An 18,708-nucleotide genomic window follows, 5' to 3' on the forward strand; every position below is an offset into this window, starting at 1 on the left:
TATTCTACCAGCACTAGATACTGCAATAATAAATGTACTTCCATGTTGCACATGAAAAAAATACAAGATACTGTGTCAGTGAATGAGCCAGGAGATTTACATGTAGACAAGAAAATGTAAGAAGATAAATACTTATCTTTCTTTTGAAAAATGGAAAAACTATTGTTACAGTCTCCATTTGCATGCTGAGATTCAGGAAACTCAGAAATCTCATTCAGTTTTATTTGATCCCTGATATAAGGGTCAGTGTTTCTGATTCTGTGAAATAATAGACATATTCAAAAAAACAGGATGCAGTTTTTATACCTAGTTCTAGCTCTCAGAAACCATTTAACCTCAAATATAAAAAGTGCAAAACTTTTACCTAGTTATGATACTGATGATGGCTCTTGTCTGATGATGGCCATGTGTTGAAACACATCTTAGGTTGCATCAGTTCTGTACCATACTTGAACCGTATGCTGTGGGGCTAGATCTGACTGAGCCAAACGCAGCAGTGGTTTTGCCCAAGACAAGCACCTGAAATATCAGCATCCAATGCAGCTGTGAGGTTTATTATTTCTCATTTGGGGATGTCTTGAAAAGATCACCAGCCTATATGGCCTGTGGGTGAAATCCTGATGACACCAAGATCCTAATAACCTGAGCTACCCTAGGATCTCATGATTAGTATTAACCTGTCCTCTCTAGCTGCCTACACTGTATTTTGTCAACCATTAGGGAAGATAGCCCAGTAAATTAACTTCCTGCAGGAACGAGTTCTGTTTCATTTTGCCTTATTTTCTATGTCTGGTTTTTGCTATGCTTTGTCCAAGTATTATCTTTTTTCACTGGTAAGATATTTGCTCTATTCTTAAAAAATTGTTTTTTACAATTGCATTTCGTATCAAGTGTAACTTTATTTGTTAATTATGTTATATGAAGTTAAATCCTAGAAAATTTTAACTCTGACATAATTCAGCACAACCCAACTTGACATTTAAAGAAATACCACTTACTTACAAAAAAAATGTGAGAGGATGTGGCATTTATCCAAGAAAATAGTATAAATTACACTGACTAGAAGCTAACCGTAGTTATTCTAAATGCTTGAGCCAGCTAATTAATTTTCTAATAAACTGATTCATAAGATATGAAAATATTGCAACCAGTGTCCATTTTCTTCACTTTTTTATATTTTCATGTTTTAATACAACCTTCAAATAACATTTCAGGATCCTTTATGTCAGATCTTATGCTCCACAAAGTTCTACAATCAAGCAACCAAGATTTGTTGCAAACTTTATACTTTTTGCCTTTCAGCATGTTTTGGCTTAGTTATACCATACTGTCATTTACTGGCAAAAAGCAGTCATGAAGTTATTTGGGCTGTCTCTGTCTTCTCTTTCCACATAATAAGACAAATCACCAACTAGGTTAGTTCAGCACAGCTCTTCTGGTCATTGTTCACAGCAGCGGAACAGTGAGCCCAGTGACCTGGGTTTGATTCACAAATACAGGATGCATAGATGATGGGCCAAATGCTCTCAAAAGGTTAATGAGTATGTCACAGGCAGTGTGTAGCAATTCAACTTTCAATCTCCACAGAGTTATGTTGGAATGAAGGGTCACAGGGAATAACCTGGAAGACTGGAAACTGCATGAGCAAGCCAAAATGTAAAAGTAAATCTGAAATTTAACTAATCTTAGAATGAATGATGTTATATTTCCCTCTCTAGGGAAGACAACAAAATGTAGTAACTCCTTTTTCTTTAATGAGAGTTAACCCACAACCCAGTTTCTCACAGCATGTAAGAAGTGGACAGAAAATTTATCTTCTGTTGTTCTGAGCTTGTACTGGGAGAGTTTCTTCCTCTTGATTTTAAATTGTTTCCAAATACTAACAAGTCATGCGCACTCTGAGGGTGGAATTCCTTCTGATTTACTGGGTTGCAGTTGCTAAGTGTCTTATGTATGGGTAGTATTTCTTGGTGTTTGATGAACACTGACAGACCAGCCACAGCCCAACTCTAAATCCACTCTTCATTCCTAAGAATTATGCACTCAGAAACTGAGTGTGCATGATACTAAAAGACTGGTGCTCACAACTTATCCATTCTGTACAGTCCTGAAGTAGTCCTGTTAGGGTGAACAAGGGAAGAAGAGTCAGAAGGGACATAAACCAAGAGGCTGGAGAGCTATGGGCTGGGGTATTTGCTTGGCACACGGGGTTGTGGAGAACAAGTTGAGACAGCTGTTGGGTAAGTATGGGAGTTGTAAAAGGGAGAAGGTGAATGGAGTCTGTGTGACAGAAGGCTGTGCCATAACATTTAGTTTCTCAGTGGAAGCATAAGGTGCACAGGGCTGAAGGTGGTCATCTCCTAAAACACCACAGCCTGTGCCCTTACCTGTGCATATTCACCTCAGTGGCAGAGCCCGTACAACACACTGAACCTGCCTTCCGTCCCACTATCTGAAGCCACTTGCCTGTTTTTCTGTGTCCTGCACAGCTCAGTTTAACACCATATTTAGGAGACCAAGCATGTTTTGGGTTGAACACATGAATGTATCTGTTGTGATCACTTTATATCCTGACAGTCTATTCCTCATCCACTGTGCCACATGCAGTTCTCACAGCTCCCCATCATCCAGTCTGATACCCTAAACCCTAACCACCTCCAGACTTTCTCATCATCCATTGCTACTCTCCATGCTCATATACCACTGAAATCTACTGCCATACATTTTTTTCCATACATACATACTTTACTTTCCTTTTGACCCACAATGCAGATGCTTCTCCCTTACAGGTAGACCAATAGCTTTCCTACTTCAGTGGTCAAACAGCTTTTGGTTTCTTGCACACCTTCCACCCTCCTGGGAGGTTGGTACATAATGGTTTGTTCTGCAAATTGAACCTACCTGTACAGGGAAGAAACACTTGCCAGGCAAAGGCTCATTGGTACAGCAAGTATAATGTAACAAAAGAAACCACCAATCCAGAAGCTCTAATACAATTGCTGAATAACTGCAGGAGCCACAGATGCTTTAAGATACATAAGCCAACATAGATGACCAGACAACACATAAAATAGAGAATAGCACTGAATTATGGTATCTGAGTTCATCCTATCTGCCTGCCTGTCCAGTGATGGATTGCTTAACGGTTGCTTGGAATTACTTGTTCTAAGTAAGGAATGTGTTAGCAGATTGCCTTCATAATCTTTATTGCTAAAGTGATCTTCAAAAGTCATGGCTTTGCATAAAGCTACACAATACCTAGAATATACTCCAATAACACCCTAAAATAGGAAACACTACTTATTGGATTTTTTGGTTTTTCCCTGGCCCAGAATTCCTTACATTTCAAGTGGCTGTCAACATTTCTTGAAGTGTTGCTGGATATAAAAGATGAAAATAGTTTGATTCTCCATTGTGGCGAGTCTGAATGAATGGCTACATCAGTACGCAAGACACTGAGATGAAATTTACTGGGAATATCTGTAAAACCTCAAACTTCTCAAGAGTCTGGGGACAGTCACTGGACTGCAGTGAAAAGATAATTGCTCTCAGCACATCTCACATGCTATCGCACAAGGATACTACTAGCTGCAGCTTTCAATTTGAAAGCACAGTTAGTGGGAAAGAAAAAAGTAAGGAGTAAGTCCCAGAAGTACTGTGGTAAGGGAGACAATGAGTCATCTGGGTTTCTAGCAAGATGGTCACTGCAAGTGTTATCAGGGCAGAGAACAAGATAAAGAACAAAAATCACAAGTTCGCAAACAATATAAAGTATAATGACAAGTATCTCACTCCAGCTATTCTCCTTTAGAAGCAGCCAGCTTATAAGGCTGAGAAAAATTCCATGTGAATCACTCTATATGACATCAGGGTAAAGAAAATGTGTCATCTTTTGTCTACTACTCATCATAAGGAGCTCACAAAAAATGGTATTAAAGACCCTGGCAGAGAAAAGAACTTGAGGGCAAAAGCATCAAGAGGAGAAAAGTATACAAAGCAAAAGAGTAGTACAACTTTCTTGTTATTTCTAATATTATATTTCTAATGAAAAATACTGATTTCAATTTTTTTTTTTTTATTTCCAGGCTGAGAAATTTGGGACTGTTCAGCCTGGAGAAGAGAAGGGTGAATGGAGACCTCATAGCAGCTTTCCAGTATCTGAAGGGGGCCTACAAGGATGCCAGAGGGGGACTCTTCTTTAGGGACTGGAGTGATACGACAAGGGGCAATGGGTTCAAACTTAAACAGGGGAAGCTCAGGTTAGATATAAGGAAGAAGTTCTTTACTGTGGGGGTGGTGAGGCACTGGAAAAGGTTGCCTGAGGAAGTGGTAAATGATCCATCCCTGGCAGTGTTCAAGGTCAGGTTGGACAGGGCCTAGAAAAACCTGGTCTAATGAGTGGTGTCCCTGCCTGTGGCAGGGGGTTAGAACTAAATGACCTTAAGGTCCCAACTTAAACCATTCTGTGATTCTATTAAAAAAAAGTCAGTTGTGATTCCTGCTTGAGAGTGAAGATATGGAGATGCTGATCCCCCTTTTCTTCATCATTTTCATAAGCATTTTATGATTCAGTCAAAACTCTTGTAGAGCTGCTTCAACTGTGCCACTATGTGCAGAGTCTTAATTGAATGGCTATGTCATTCCTCTGTTCACTCAACAGAGGAAGTTCTGGAGATGCCTACATTTTTCTTTACTGGATGAGACCTGAAAACCACCTGGTTTTAACCCTACATAACCCTACATAGTTATGACAATCAGTAAGTACTCAAAATGAGTCACTGAACAATTACCATAGACATGGGACAGTTGATCTGCAGTATTAAATCCTGTCCTAATCTCAAAGGCTCAGACTTGATCTTACTTCAGCCATTCACACAGTGTGAGATAAAATGTTCCTTTTGAACTCACTGGTGTATCAGATCAAATGACAAAACCCATTCTAGGTGTTCAACTAGCTACTTAAAGATTCATGTCTTACTGAACTCCAAGAAGAAATGAAAACGTTACAGTAAAATTCTTCTTAAAATACAGGTTTTCAGGATTCCAAAAGTGATGAATTCCTTAGCAGATTATAGTTCTGATGCTGTCACTTGTAGTTAAATTCATTGAAATAATTTAATAGGGAACACTTGATATTAAACTAAATTTTGTTTTAATAACAATAAAGAATATTGCATCAAAGCCTGAATTATCTAGTACAGTATGTTAATATCTGAAAGAAAAAGGGATTTTAAAAACCTTTTGCAATCATGGCATACAATAATAAGATTTGAAATCACCCTAACTGTGCTTTAAAATAAAAGACAACATGACGGAGTAGCTTTACCCTCCCTAGTCACAATCAGCAAGAAGTATCTTACAATGTCCTCTTTACTGTAAGAGTGTAGACATGAGACATGAAGAGCTAGTGGCAGTCACAATTCAGACTTTGTCTTGGACTTTGGACTTTGAGATGTCATTTTTATTCTGAAGTCCTCTCAACTTTCTTACCGAAATAAGTGAATTTCAAATAAGGTCTTGTGCTTAAGGCGCTACATCAGGATCCAGAAGATCTGGGCAGTCTGACCTGCATTTAATCTTTGACAAATAACCTTATTACCACACTCTTTATCTGTAAACTCAGGATAATCTTTGCTTCTCTTGAAGATGAATTCAGAGAATCAGTGAATAAAATATATTCATTGGTAATTTCCTAATGGTCCCATCTGCAGAAGTGAAATCATTCAGCCAGGAAACTCAGAATCATGCAATCAGTTGTGTTAAAATGTGGGCTCAAACTTTAAAGAAAGAATAAAGAAAATTGAGGGATCATTTAACTTTTTGTTTCTGAGAGAATAAGATGTCAGGTCATGAGTGGTAGAAATATTTTCTGAGTAGAAGCTAAATTTTTGAATGCAGTGACTTGTTTCAGCAGCAGGGATTCTTATACAAAAAGCAAATATTTTGCGACTGGTGATAAAACTTCACTGCTTGAAATGCAACATATGAATATAGTCCTTGCATCCAAATATTTACTAAGGGCTATTTGTTTATAAACTAGACCCTTAGATTTGGCATGAGAACTATAAGATAACTAACTAATTTCTATGTGTATTGGGAAGTTCTTTTTCTTACCAAACCTACAGCATTCTTATCCTGTTGACAGAGAAAAATAAGAAAACTCAGAAATAATATATTCACATTTGAAAAAAGCAACATTAAATCAAAAATACATTTAGCCAGCCATTAAGAGCAGAAAACTGCAGAATTTAACAAACTTCAAATGTCCACAAGAAATATAGTGGAGAAATGGCGCATCACTTTTATATTTATTTTAATGAATAACCAGTTAGATTGAATCAAACAAAAAATGGGCTTCACTGTACATATAATTATATATGAATACACTGATTCTTACTCACACTAGTCTTGGTTTACATAAGACATAATACTGATGGCCTCTACTTTGGCACAAATTGTCCTTTTCCACATCTAAATGGGAACAAAATTTCTGTTTAAAAATATTCAATCTGACCTCTAATTAGAGCATCTTACACAGATGCAGATAAGGGTTTTGCCCTTGGAACATCATGTAACTGCTCAAGTCTCCATAATCTGTAACTAGAGAAGGTCGTAGTTTTCTTACGTTCATTTTAGTTCCTGAGCCTTTTTTCCTAATAAGACATTTCTTTGTCATCTGGGCACACCCCAATAGCTGGAGTCCTGTACCAAAGCTCTTTATTACTCAGAAGGAATATTTCCACTGGCTTTACCAGACACTGAATCAACACTTACATTCTCTGTGTCAATGAAATTCTGAGGTATGCTATATTTAATAACCAAGTTGTAGTCTTAGTCATGAGTAATATTACTATCAATTTGTTGTTTTCTTTAGTACTGCTTGTGCTGCTTTTTCTTGAACAGTTTTGATAATTATTTAGCTTGTTATTTCTATCCCACTCAGCTCCCTTAAGCCGCATTTTATTCAAACTGTTAATGATTTTCTTAGTTAGCGTGCTTCAAATCAGTTAGCACTAAATCCATTTATTACTCTATTTCCCCCACTTCTCTCCCTTGGGCTGTTTCTTTTTTTTTTTTTTCCTGTGGTAATTAAACAATAATTAAAGTTTCTATTATCTTGGTATAATCAATGCTTTTCATGCTATGTAATTCTTTTTCTGCCATGAAGTACCTCAGAAAAAAGTTTAATAAACCTCATCCCAACTCCATCCACTCATCACTTCATTCCAGGCCAATTTTTTTTTTTTGCATTTACTGCTAATATTTTCCTCACTCTGTAATACCACTTTGTACCTCTGCTATTATGCAGAGAAATAGTCCAAAACACAGATTTATCAGTCTGCCTACTAACTTCATCAATCTGAGTCAAAAGACTATCTAACAGCTAGATTTATGCAGCTATTAACCAGATTTTTATTAAATTTATCCTTTACCCCTCTTCCATGCTTGCACCAATATGCAGTTATTAACTATAGAAGTTTTTACCATGACTTACCTTGACAAATCTTTCATGACCATGTGACTTCAGAAAATGCTCTCCAAGCATCCACTTAGCATGCGAGCAAAAGAAGAGTCCTGAAATATAGAATCATAGAATGGTTAGGGTTGGAAAGGACCTTAAGATCATCTAGTTCCAACCCACCCTGCCATGGGCAGGAACATCTTACACTAAACCACCTCACCCAAGGCTGTCTCCAACCTGCTCTTGAACACCACCGCTGATGGATCATTCACATCTTCTGTGGGCAGCCTGTTCAAGGGACTTAACACACCATGGTGAAGATTGCCTCTTGTCCTATCACTAGAGTCCCTGACAAAGAGTCCCCCTCCGGCATACTTGCAGGCCCCCTTCAGATACTGGAAGGCTGCTATGAGGTCTCCATGCAGCCTTCTCTTCTCCAGGCTGAACAGCCCCAACTTTCTCAGCCTGTCTTCATATGGGAGGTGCTCCAGGCCCCTGATCATCCTTGTGGCCCTCCTCTGGACTTGCTCAAACACGTTTAGAGGCAAGGATGTAGTGTGGGACAGTGTCAAATGCTTTGCACAAGTCCAGGTTGATGACGTCAGCTGCTTTCCCCCGTCCATCAATTCGGTAGCCCTATCATAGAAGGCCACCAAATTGGTCAGGCAATTGAAAATAATTAATTAAGGCATGCTCATCTTCTGTTGTTTCTATTTTGCCTTTTTTCAGATTTTGAGCTAACTCAGAGGTCTCTGATATTTATTTGACTTTTGGGAGAATGAAATTAAGGCACTAAGAGGCAACAAAAGCTGGATACAAAAATAATAGCATATCAGATGACAAGTTGCAGCAGTATGCCACTTGCAGTCTATTATATTGTATTTCATCTGGATTAAAACTTTCTTCATGCATTATTTGTCTTTTGTTTCACTACAGTAAAATGTAGCCTAGAGTGTCAGATTCCACTCGTGAGAGCAAAAGCTACCAAATAGACTAAGGTAACAGAGAGAAAACTTAAAGTATGGAATCAGTACAATTTCTCCTTGTCAGTGTTAAAAAAAAAAAAAATAAAAATCATTCTTCAAAATATATATGGAATCTCTCAAAGGAACTTCAAGTTTTGTACTTTCTTAGACACCATATGAAGAAGGGGTCAAAAGGTATTAACTAGGGGAACTTCCAGCAGACTTAATATTTTCTGCTGTTTCTGAGAAATATAGGTAAAGGTGGCCATACTGACTACTGGCACAAGAGTTGTGCAACTAGACTTACAGAACATTTTATTAACACACATCATGCTGCCTACATCATACATGACTTTTATGAAAACACTGCTACTTGTGATTCAGCCTTCCACTGTATCAAATTTTAAAAAGTTTGCATAACTGTGTTAAAACCTGTACCTGAATTTCACATAATAGTTCTCTAAACTGGAAGTCAAAACATGAGCTAGAAGCATTAGCTACCAGAAGAGCAGTGCATAGAGACTTTGCTGTATATTTCTTCACACACCATTATGGTTTTGTCTTTGCATGTTCCACATACACTACACCAGAATTATTTTAGTTTTATATTTTTCAGTGTATAACCTAAAGTAATGGTATCATTTTAGTTGTTCACATTTTGCTTTGTTTCAATAAGTTTGATTAAAACCAAAGGAAATATCTGACCAGAATGTCATAGGTTGTGAATATATTCCTGTAGCATATCTCTCAGGACAATTCACTAGTCACAGAAAACAGATATGCCATACTCTGCAATTTCTGTTAACAAACCTTATGATATCTGAATCTTCAGATTTGTCTCACCAAAACTGAAAGGACCCCACCACCTTCTTTTTTGTAATCCGCATGCACCTAATTCTCAGAAACAAATATGGGGCTCTAGCAGCTTAACACAATGCTGAAAAAAGAATTTAAAAAAAGAACAAAATTGGTTAAATCAAGCCTATGACATATAATAACTTCACTTGTCATGCAATTTTAAATCAAATTATCAAAATGCTACCATTTGTTCCACAATGTTTCATTACTATTAATTTTTGAAAGATTTATTCAATGTCAGAAAACATTTTTGTATTTGAAAGTACAGATAAAATATAATTTCTTAACACAGAAGTATTATGTTCTGAAATTCTGATCCAAAATAGTAAGCATATTTTTAATTTTGAGAAGTTAGGGGTACATATTACTGAAACTCAACTGTGGGGCAAAGATTTGCTTCAGTTTGTTGCTGTTGTAGTCCTGCATGCAAAGCTCAGTGACAGAGTTGAAGTCTGCACGTTTGTTAGGATAGTTTGGATGAAGACCTAATCAGCTATTTTCCTTTTATTTCAGAGTCTCTGTAAAGGACTTCTTTTTGGTTTCAAACTATTTTCAGCTGCATATGTTTAGCACTTTTAGAGGAGCACTATATAGTACATGTTTTTGAGGCACAACACAATAAATTGTGTTTATGTTACTGTGAACAGGCTAAGGTTCTAGAAAAATAGGGTCAGGGAGCTAAGAAAAAACACAGTTACACAGTATCACAGTATGCTAGAGACTGGAAGGGACCTCAAAAGATCATCTAGTCCAATCCCCCTGCCGGAGCAGGAACACCTAGATAAGGTTACACAGGAGTGTGTCCAGGCGGGTTTTGAATGTCTCCAGGGAAGGAGACTCCACAACCTCCCTGGGCAGCCTGTTCCAGTGTTCTGTCACCCTCACTGAGAAGAATTTTCTTCTCAAGTTTAAGTGGAACCTCTTGTGTTCCAGTTTGTACCCAATCTAAGTATATTTTATACTTGCACCCAAAAAAATTTAAAATATTCCTATTTCAGCTAGCTGTTATCAAAGAAAGTTTTATGCTTACCATAAGTACATGCTATGTGATTCCTTCCCACATCTTTCATATTTAATTTGTTCATTCTCAGGACTGTAGTAGCTATCTTCATCAAATAAAATCAAAGTGAAAAAGGCCATGTAAGCCCCATATTGGAAATACCCAGGAATTCTGAACCTACTAATTCCTTTTCTGTTTAGAGGAGATTTGGTTCTTCATTCTTCTTCAATGACTAAACTTAGTGTTGCATGGCATTGTTTGGCCAAGACAGAAATATGACCTTCTCTTCTTTGTAGGTGAGAAATGAAACGGTATAATAGTTCTGGAAAGCCTAGGAGTGTCTTTGGGCATAGACACTGGTTTCTGTGTGAGTGTATCCTGCAAACACAGGTGGTTCAGTACTGGGGTTTTTTGTGTTGTTTTACTACACAGAAATACGTACGATATATTATTTAAAGCATAGGCCACTATACACAATATAGTGTACATAGTGCGCTGATTATGGCTAATGCTTCTGAAAAGTACTTTCATAATGAAACATAATGAAAATTACAAGATGTTTAGCCTGAAACATTCTTTAACTAGCCTAGATAATGAGTTCACACAACCCAACAGTAAAGGGAATTCTTTAACATGAAGCTATTAATTCAATTAGTCCTTGAGCTGAAAGCAATATTTTCCTAATATTTCTATCTCAAGTACATTTGCGTTTGCACTTTTTTGCATGCAAGCTGCAGCAGCAAAATACAATCCTTCATCAACTATAGAACAGTATGTAAAGATAATTCAAAATAATTTCTGACCAATCATATGGACTTGCACTTATACCATTGTTTTCATTTCCTCCAAGGAGACGACATAATGTTGTGACCATCTAACTTTAAGTATTAGTAGAAGTGGAACAGAACAAACCACTAAAGGAATGATAGTAGCACTGAAACATTTCCTGGGAGTCTGGTTCTCAAGGCTGAGATCTGAATGTAGATTATATGATCACAACAGCATCATTGTTCCTGTATGAGCAGTTACCATAAACGAGCCTGATATACAGTGTGCTGTATTTGCAAAGGAATATTTACATGTTTAGTTGCTCAGTGATTAAGGAGGACAGAAAAGGGAAAGAAATTTAAGAAGAAGACCAAAGAATTCCACAAATGCAGTTTAACTTATATTAATGATAGAACGTGGCTTTCCTCTAATTACTGAAAAAATATTAATATGTTCCAGAGTAGAAGATTTGTCATATTATTTTTAAGATTATCAATTTATTTTTTCAGATTAATTTGAAAGGCTCATTGAAGGATTCTGAGATTAGAGGGCTTCTAGATTTTAAAATCATATGTTCTTCTTGGACTGTTGATGCAATGCACATGCCTGTTATTGTCTCAAGTTCTCCCAGAGAGCTTTGGGTTTACCCTTTATTTAAATTTAGGTCCTCAGGTCTGTGGCTACTTATGATTGCTTTCTTTAAGTCTCCAACCCCCCAGTAAATCTAGTGACAGAATGCTTTTCTCATATTAAATGAAAACTGAAACAGAAAAGTAATTTATTAGCTAGCAAATAGTTTAAGAAGGCAACTGGTAAAGTGACTTTGATGAATCCAACTGCAGGACCCCCAGGCACTCCTGAACCACAAGCTCTTTCTTCAACAGTGGATACTTTTAAGGCAAAACAGTTATCTGAGGAAAGATAAAGAGTGAGTATTTTGAAGGAAACAGGGATCTGGGATACAAAACTTTGAGATAAATTATCAAAATATGTCAGATCAAAACACTTACATGCCTATTAATTTCCGGTGTCCTGGTTTAGACTTCATATCTTGAGGTAAGAAGTTTACTAGTTTTTCAAAGAACTGATGTTTTATACTTTCTTATATTTCTGGTTGCAGCTTCTGTTTAAACTTAGCTGGAGCAACGAGGCAATTATTCCCTGTGAGGACAAACTACTAGAAAAGGATGAAGGGCACATTACGCAATAGGCTTCACAGTGATTTACTAAACAACAAAGGAATGCTGAGGCTTAGAGATGCAGTCATTTCAGTGTTTTGGAGAAAATTGACTCCTGTGTCTAGAAACATGAGTTGAGTGTAATTATGACTTCCAGTGTATCTACCTACTTAATTCTGCACCTTTGCACATGCTTAACAAAGGCTTTATTTTCCATTCTGTAATGCATTTCTCTTTCCACGATAAATGCCAAATATCACCCAGTCCTTATTAGCACACCATCCAAAGGCTGACTTTCCCTGAAAATTGTGTCATTTACATGTGTATTTTCATTCCCACTAAATAGTAATTAAATTTTTGACATTGCTAAACATTTCTGAACGTTCAGTACAACTTACTTTTAATGAGACACAGCCAGAAGGCAGTTAAATTAAGTTAATTTTTATTTGGATGTGGACAAAAATTCTTCTGGCTTTTACGTAATGTCTCATCTTTTCCATTGCCATCACATATTGAGGATGAAGGAGGGAATCATGCCCAATGTGGATGGGAAAGCTGGCCTACCGCCTCACACAGGGGAGACTGTCTCAGAAGCAAGGCACTCAGTCTCCTTTGGAAAGCAAAACGCAGGGGAATGTTCCTCCCACAGCATCGAAACCCACAGGTTCCTATAACCTTGAATTTCCCCCCTCTGAGTATCTCACAGGCCCCTTTAGCCCTTTTGGTAACTCACCTCTTTATGGTAACATCCCTGTTTGTATTTTCTAGGGATTCCAATGCCATGGTAGTCTAGCAGGATATGATGGTGACTTGCGTCTCCTCAGGGCTCCGTGCAAAACAAATCTGTACCTGCACACACAGACATCTATGCACACATGAGCAGTAAATGCTTGTATATGACTCCTTAATAATAATGAGTCAATACATGTAATTATAATTCATCACAATTAATAGAACAATAATAGAATCACAGGAGTGTTGAGGTTGGAATAGACCTCTGGAGCTCATCTAGTTCAACCCTGCTCAAAGCAAGGTCAAATACAGCAGGTGGCTTATTGTCCAATCAAGGATAATCATCATAACCAAGAAATGTTTTTAAAAACTAACCACAAATCCCAGGTTTCTGGGACCACGGGGTGTACCATTTTCACAAAGGAAACAGATTTATTTGGGGCCCATGCTCATAAGCAAATTCTTTCATTGAGAATGCTTTGGAAACATTGAGTCGCATGTACCTTCTTCACACGGTGGAAAAGGTTGTCATTGCCAAGATGTTGAGTAAACACAGTATTGTAAACAGTGCCAGCAGCAGCAAATCTGTTCATACTCAGCTCCACTGTAATCTGAACAGCTATATGTTTAGTTAAAAAGTATTAATAGTTTTGTTGTGTTTTGCTTAGTCAGGATTTATATCATCTACTGATGGTTAGAAATCCTTCCAACACCAAATAAATGGATCTTGTTAATGATGTACCCAACATCAGATAGGCACTCAAGAAGGAATTCTCCCCCAGTCTGCTGTGGCAGAAAATGGGATATTTTTATATTTATATTTTTACCTTTTCTTTTAAAGTAAACAGAATCCATTCTTCATTAGGTTCTGGGCAGGTACACCAAAGTCTTTCTTGGAGGACTGTTGTAGTGTCACTTGAAAACTACTACTGGCTTCACAGAGCATATTGTCAAACTTGTGTTTTCTGGTATTTTGCAAGCAGATTCGTGGGTTTTTTTCTGCATAGAAGGGGCAGACAAAGTCTGTGGAAGAGGCAGTGGCATCTAGACTAAGTGTCATTGCTCCTTGCAGTTGCAAAACAATTAACTTAATCTGAAAAGTCTTTTCCTGCCCCATATTCCATTCTAGATCATCATTAGCTAGGAACTCCTGCATCCTATATCCTTTTCATTTGACTGAATGGGCAGCCCACCTGGAAGTCTGGGCATGGCTCCATTCATCAGGTCTTCATAGAAAGATTATTGGTAGGTTACAAAACTTCTGATAGAGGCAGTGTGCCACTGAATAATAAAACGCAGTTAGTATTTTCTATTTTTTTTCATCCAGCACTCCTCTCCTACATACCAAAAAGACAACTGAAAAGAACTTCCAAGAAATCAGCTTATGTGCGTTCACAGTCAGTGTCACAATAAGATCAAAATCTGTTTCCTTTCTGGAATTTGGATGAAGTTTGGCTGGAAACAGATATATATAAATGATTTACCTCTCCCATTCCATTTTTTTTTATGTTGTAAGAGTTCCAGGCATAGACATACTAACCGACACAGCAATCAGATAAAACCACTTAAACAGATTAATCACTCTAACGTCTTTTTTTATAACTATTTAATATCTGTTGTGTCCATTTGTTTTATCTTCTTGAGTTGTTCTTAATGAGGCAGCTTGACCTCTCTTATTTTTTATTTTTTTTAAATCACCTTATAAAAGAAGTTATTCATATGTGCACATTAGCAGGGATAACATGCATTTTTCTTCTGACAATTCTTGGCTGCTATTTGCAAGGGAAAGATATACAGCCAATGCTTTTAAAACCTTAAAAATACAAATATATATTATTTTGCATTGAATTATGTTTACCAGTTTGGATGCCTCGTACCTTCATGTTCGTGGAAGCTTACCAAAAATTATGTGTTTTGCAATGATTTCAAAGAGAAATATTTTATAAATGCCTGGTTTACATTTTGTTATGCTCCAAAATGACAATAAGCCGCATTCTGTCTTCATTCTACATTTAGAATTTCCATTGACGTCAATAGAACAGTTGAGCAAAATTAGAGAGAATGGTCTAAGGCCTAGGCAAGTAATTGGGCTTTTTTTCAGTGGGAAGAGTATCAAGCTGACTTTATTTTTTTCTTTCATCATTCTCTCCATCCTGCCCTTAACTCTACACATAACACGGCAATAAAATACACTGCATTATCTGCTCAGCATGAAATTGCAATAGTTATAACCAGTGGAAAAAAGAAACCCCAAGAAATATTTGATGATAAACAGGAGTGCCTCCCTGTACCATTGTACCTTATGAAATGAACTCACTAGTTAGAATCTCAGAGAACTCCTTGGATGTCTGATATTTATAAATTAGGGTATTGTTTACTCAGAATATTGTTTCCCAGAGGGTTTAAATCCACCTGACATCAGATATTTCAAAAAGCATGTATATAGCATGAGATGAAGTTTCAGATAGAGTTATGCACAATGACTAACCTTGGCACCTTTCTTTAAATTTCAAATCAACAGTCTATTTCTATCTCAGGAGTTATTTGGAGGAAAAAAATCTTTACTTTTTTTCCCTATGACACTACAGGTTTTTCATGCTTTTAGTGTGAAACTTCTTAGAAGATTAATTTTTTTAAAAAAAATCATGACCTTTTGGGATCTTTATTATTTTGTTTTGCAGTTAGAGGGAGACTGATCTTCACAACAGCCTCATTTCTATAGTTAGTTTTATAATTCTTGTCCCTGGAAAATAATTCAAAATTCATTAGGATTCCAAAAAGTGTGTTCAAAATGATTAAATTTATGACAAACTCTGGTGGTGGGTATTGTCATGGACCCACAGATAAATATTATGTATTCACCTTTTTAGCCACTGTTGTCATTTAGATGTTTTGTACCTCAATTTGATTTAACACTGGTCCCCCAACTGTGTTTTCTTTGCTCTTCTTTCCATTTTATGTTCTTGGGTTTTTCACTTAATTTTTTGTACAGGCTTCTATCTCATGGTTTTCCTTCTGTCTCTTAATGAGCGCCCTCACAAACACCCAGTATTATTGTTGCTCCATTTTATCTCTTCTCTACCACCCTTACTTTTCTTTCTTTTTCCTTTTCACTTTCTTGTCTCCTTTGTAGCTGAGAATTGAAATGGCACAACAGTTCTGGAAAACCTAGGATTTTCTTTGGGAATTGACACTGATTGTTGTATGAGTGTATCCTGCAGACTCAGGTGGATGTGGTTCAGTAACATTTTTTACAGGTGTTTTTCTATACAGGAATACTCACATGAAATACATAATTTAAAGCAAAGGCCACTATACACAAGATAGGAATACAGTTTGTATGAGTTTGGGAGTCCTAATGAACTCCTCAAAAGTGCTCTAATATCTGCAACAGTGTCTGGAAGTGATGAAAGCTCATGATGGCCAGTGGGGTGATACAACCTCCTGAGAAGAAAGATTTGCTTTTTGCCTCTGAAGTTGTATCTTTTGCATCATGTTTCATGGTTTAAACCCAGCCTGCAACCCACAGCCATGCAGCCCCTCGCTGACTCCCCCCCGCTTCCTCTCCGCACTCCTGGAAGGATGGAGAGGAGAATCGAAAGAATGTAACCCCCACAGGCTGAGATAAGACCTGTCCAGTAACTAAGGTATAACACAAACCACTACTGCTACCACCAATAATAATAATGATAAGGGAAATAACAAAGGGAAGAGAATACAACCGCTCACCACCCGCCAACTGATACCCAGCCCAACCCAAGCAGTGATCTAGCCCTTCCGGGTAACTGCCCCAAATTTATATAGTGGGCATGATGTGCTGTGTTATGGAATACCTCTTTGGCTACTTTGGGTCAGGTGTCCTGTCTCTGCTTCCTCCTGGCTTCCCCTCCTCCCTGGCAGAGCATGAGACTCAGAAAATCCTTGGTCAGAGTAACATTACTGAGCAACAACGAAAAACATGGGTGTTATCAGCACTGTTCTCAGGCTGAGAGTCAAAAACACAGCACCGCACCAGCTACTAAGAAGGAGAAAAATGGCTGCTACTGCTGAACCCAGGACACATGTCCATCCATATCTTCTGTGTTATTGCATGACTCAGAAAGGACATAGCAGAATACCTGATTTTAGAGAAAGTGCATATCAGCTTTTTAGAGTGTTTTGAACATATCACAGGGAAATGTTTTGTTCAAGCATGAGAGGAATTACATTAATAAATCTGCTTATAACAGAGGTTCCCTGCCAGTTCGGAGGCCAGTTCCTGGAGCCGCTGGGTGCTGTGCTGAGTGTTGTCAGAACAGATAAATATAGGACTTGCTCTTCTGTAAATGGAGGGTATCCAAGAGGAAAAGTATGGTTGTAGCCTTAGTAAGGCAGTCTGACAATCCTTTTTGCCAGGAATGAGCTAGTACACGATCATGATATTATTTGTAGTCATACTACTTCATATTATTTATACTTAGGAACACAAACAAAGGAATTCACAATAGAAATGATCTAATGCTGTCATCTGGAATTTAGTATATTTAGGGCATTTCCAAATATATTTGTTATTCTAGATGCTCGAGGGTATGAAGCAATAGCTCTTGTCTTTATGTTTGGAAAATTCCTGCGTAGTTCATGCATCAAGTTATAAATAAAGAACAATGAAAAATAAAAAATAGACTGACCACCAATTTGTTACTGAGCGACAAATAGCTTTTATAGGAAACAGTGAAAGCATTCTGTGCAAAGGCCCCAAAGAGCACAATGTCAATGAAAGCAGTGTCTATGCTAGTATTTACCTCAGTGTGCATTTGTATTAACTATTTAATTTTTCATCTGCAGTTATGTATGCCTTTTCCTTCACCAAGGCAAATCATCTTTGAGGTACCCACAGCACTATTTTACACAGAAGAGGAATATAATAACAACATGCTAAATAACAACATGATTCAACAGAACAAAGCCACTGACCAAATTATTCCTGACATACACCATCTATTGGATGACCCATAGGTGGTCTGTCTAGGGTGAAGAAGGGAGATGTAGTTGTCTGCATGATCTGTTACATATGTGACTGAAGAGAACATAACAATTTCCTTATTCCTCTACCTTCTTTCCTTTTGCTGTACTTATTTGTATCATTTCAATATGTGTGGCCCTGATTAGTGCAAAAACTATTGAACTCCTATATTGATTTTTTTTTTCATAATGTATTTAATTTATACCAATGCATAGGCTTCTGGACAGCAAGCTTCAAAGCTTCTGCAGGTGGTTTAATTTCACTGACAATGTGATTTTCACACTGACATGTGAAGAAGTGAAATTTACAGCTGAGCTGTGTTCTTCTGACCCATGTGAAATAGTAAAATAGAAGTGCTTTGTCAGATAACAGGCTCATCATCTTTGTTAATAATGGCTGGAGTTCCCTCTTGACACACTGACTAGAAAGTTAAATGGCAAAAACATTTGAGTGGAGGAATCAGAATTATTTTAGGGAGCTGAAAGTCCTTATTCAAATGTTGTCAATAGAAGTTCATGCAACCTCAGTGTACCGCAGAGCCACAAATTCATGACAAGACTCTTTGTTGTTTAAAATCAGAATATTTCAGCCATTTCCCATTGAATTCAATATAGTATTTTAAAAAAAATAGTTCTTTTGAACCTGAAATATACCTACATACAGACCTATATAGCTGCCTTTTTAGCTGTTGTAATGTCTTAAATTCCTTTGCAGCTGGAGCACAGAATGCTTGAGTCTAGGGA

This window comes from Pezoporus flaviventris, unplaced genomic scaffold (genome assembly GCF_033815535.1).
Source record: "Pezoporus flaviventris isolate CSIRO_AGI_PZ_B2104156 unplaced genomic scaffold, CSIRO_AGI_Pfla_v1 ptg000031l, whole genome shotgun sequence".
Taxonomy (NCBI): Eukaryota; Metazoa; Chordata; class Aves; order Psittaciformes; family Psittacidae; genus Pezoporus; species Pezoporus flaviventris.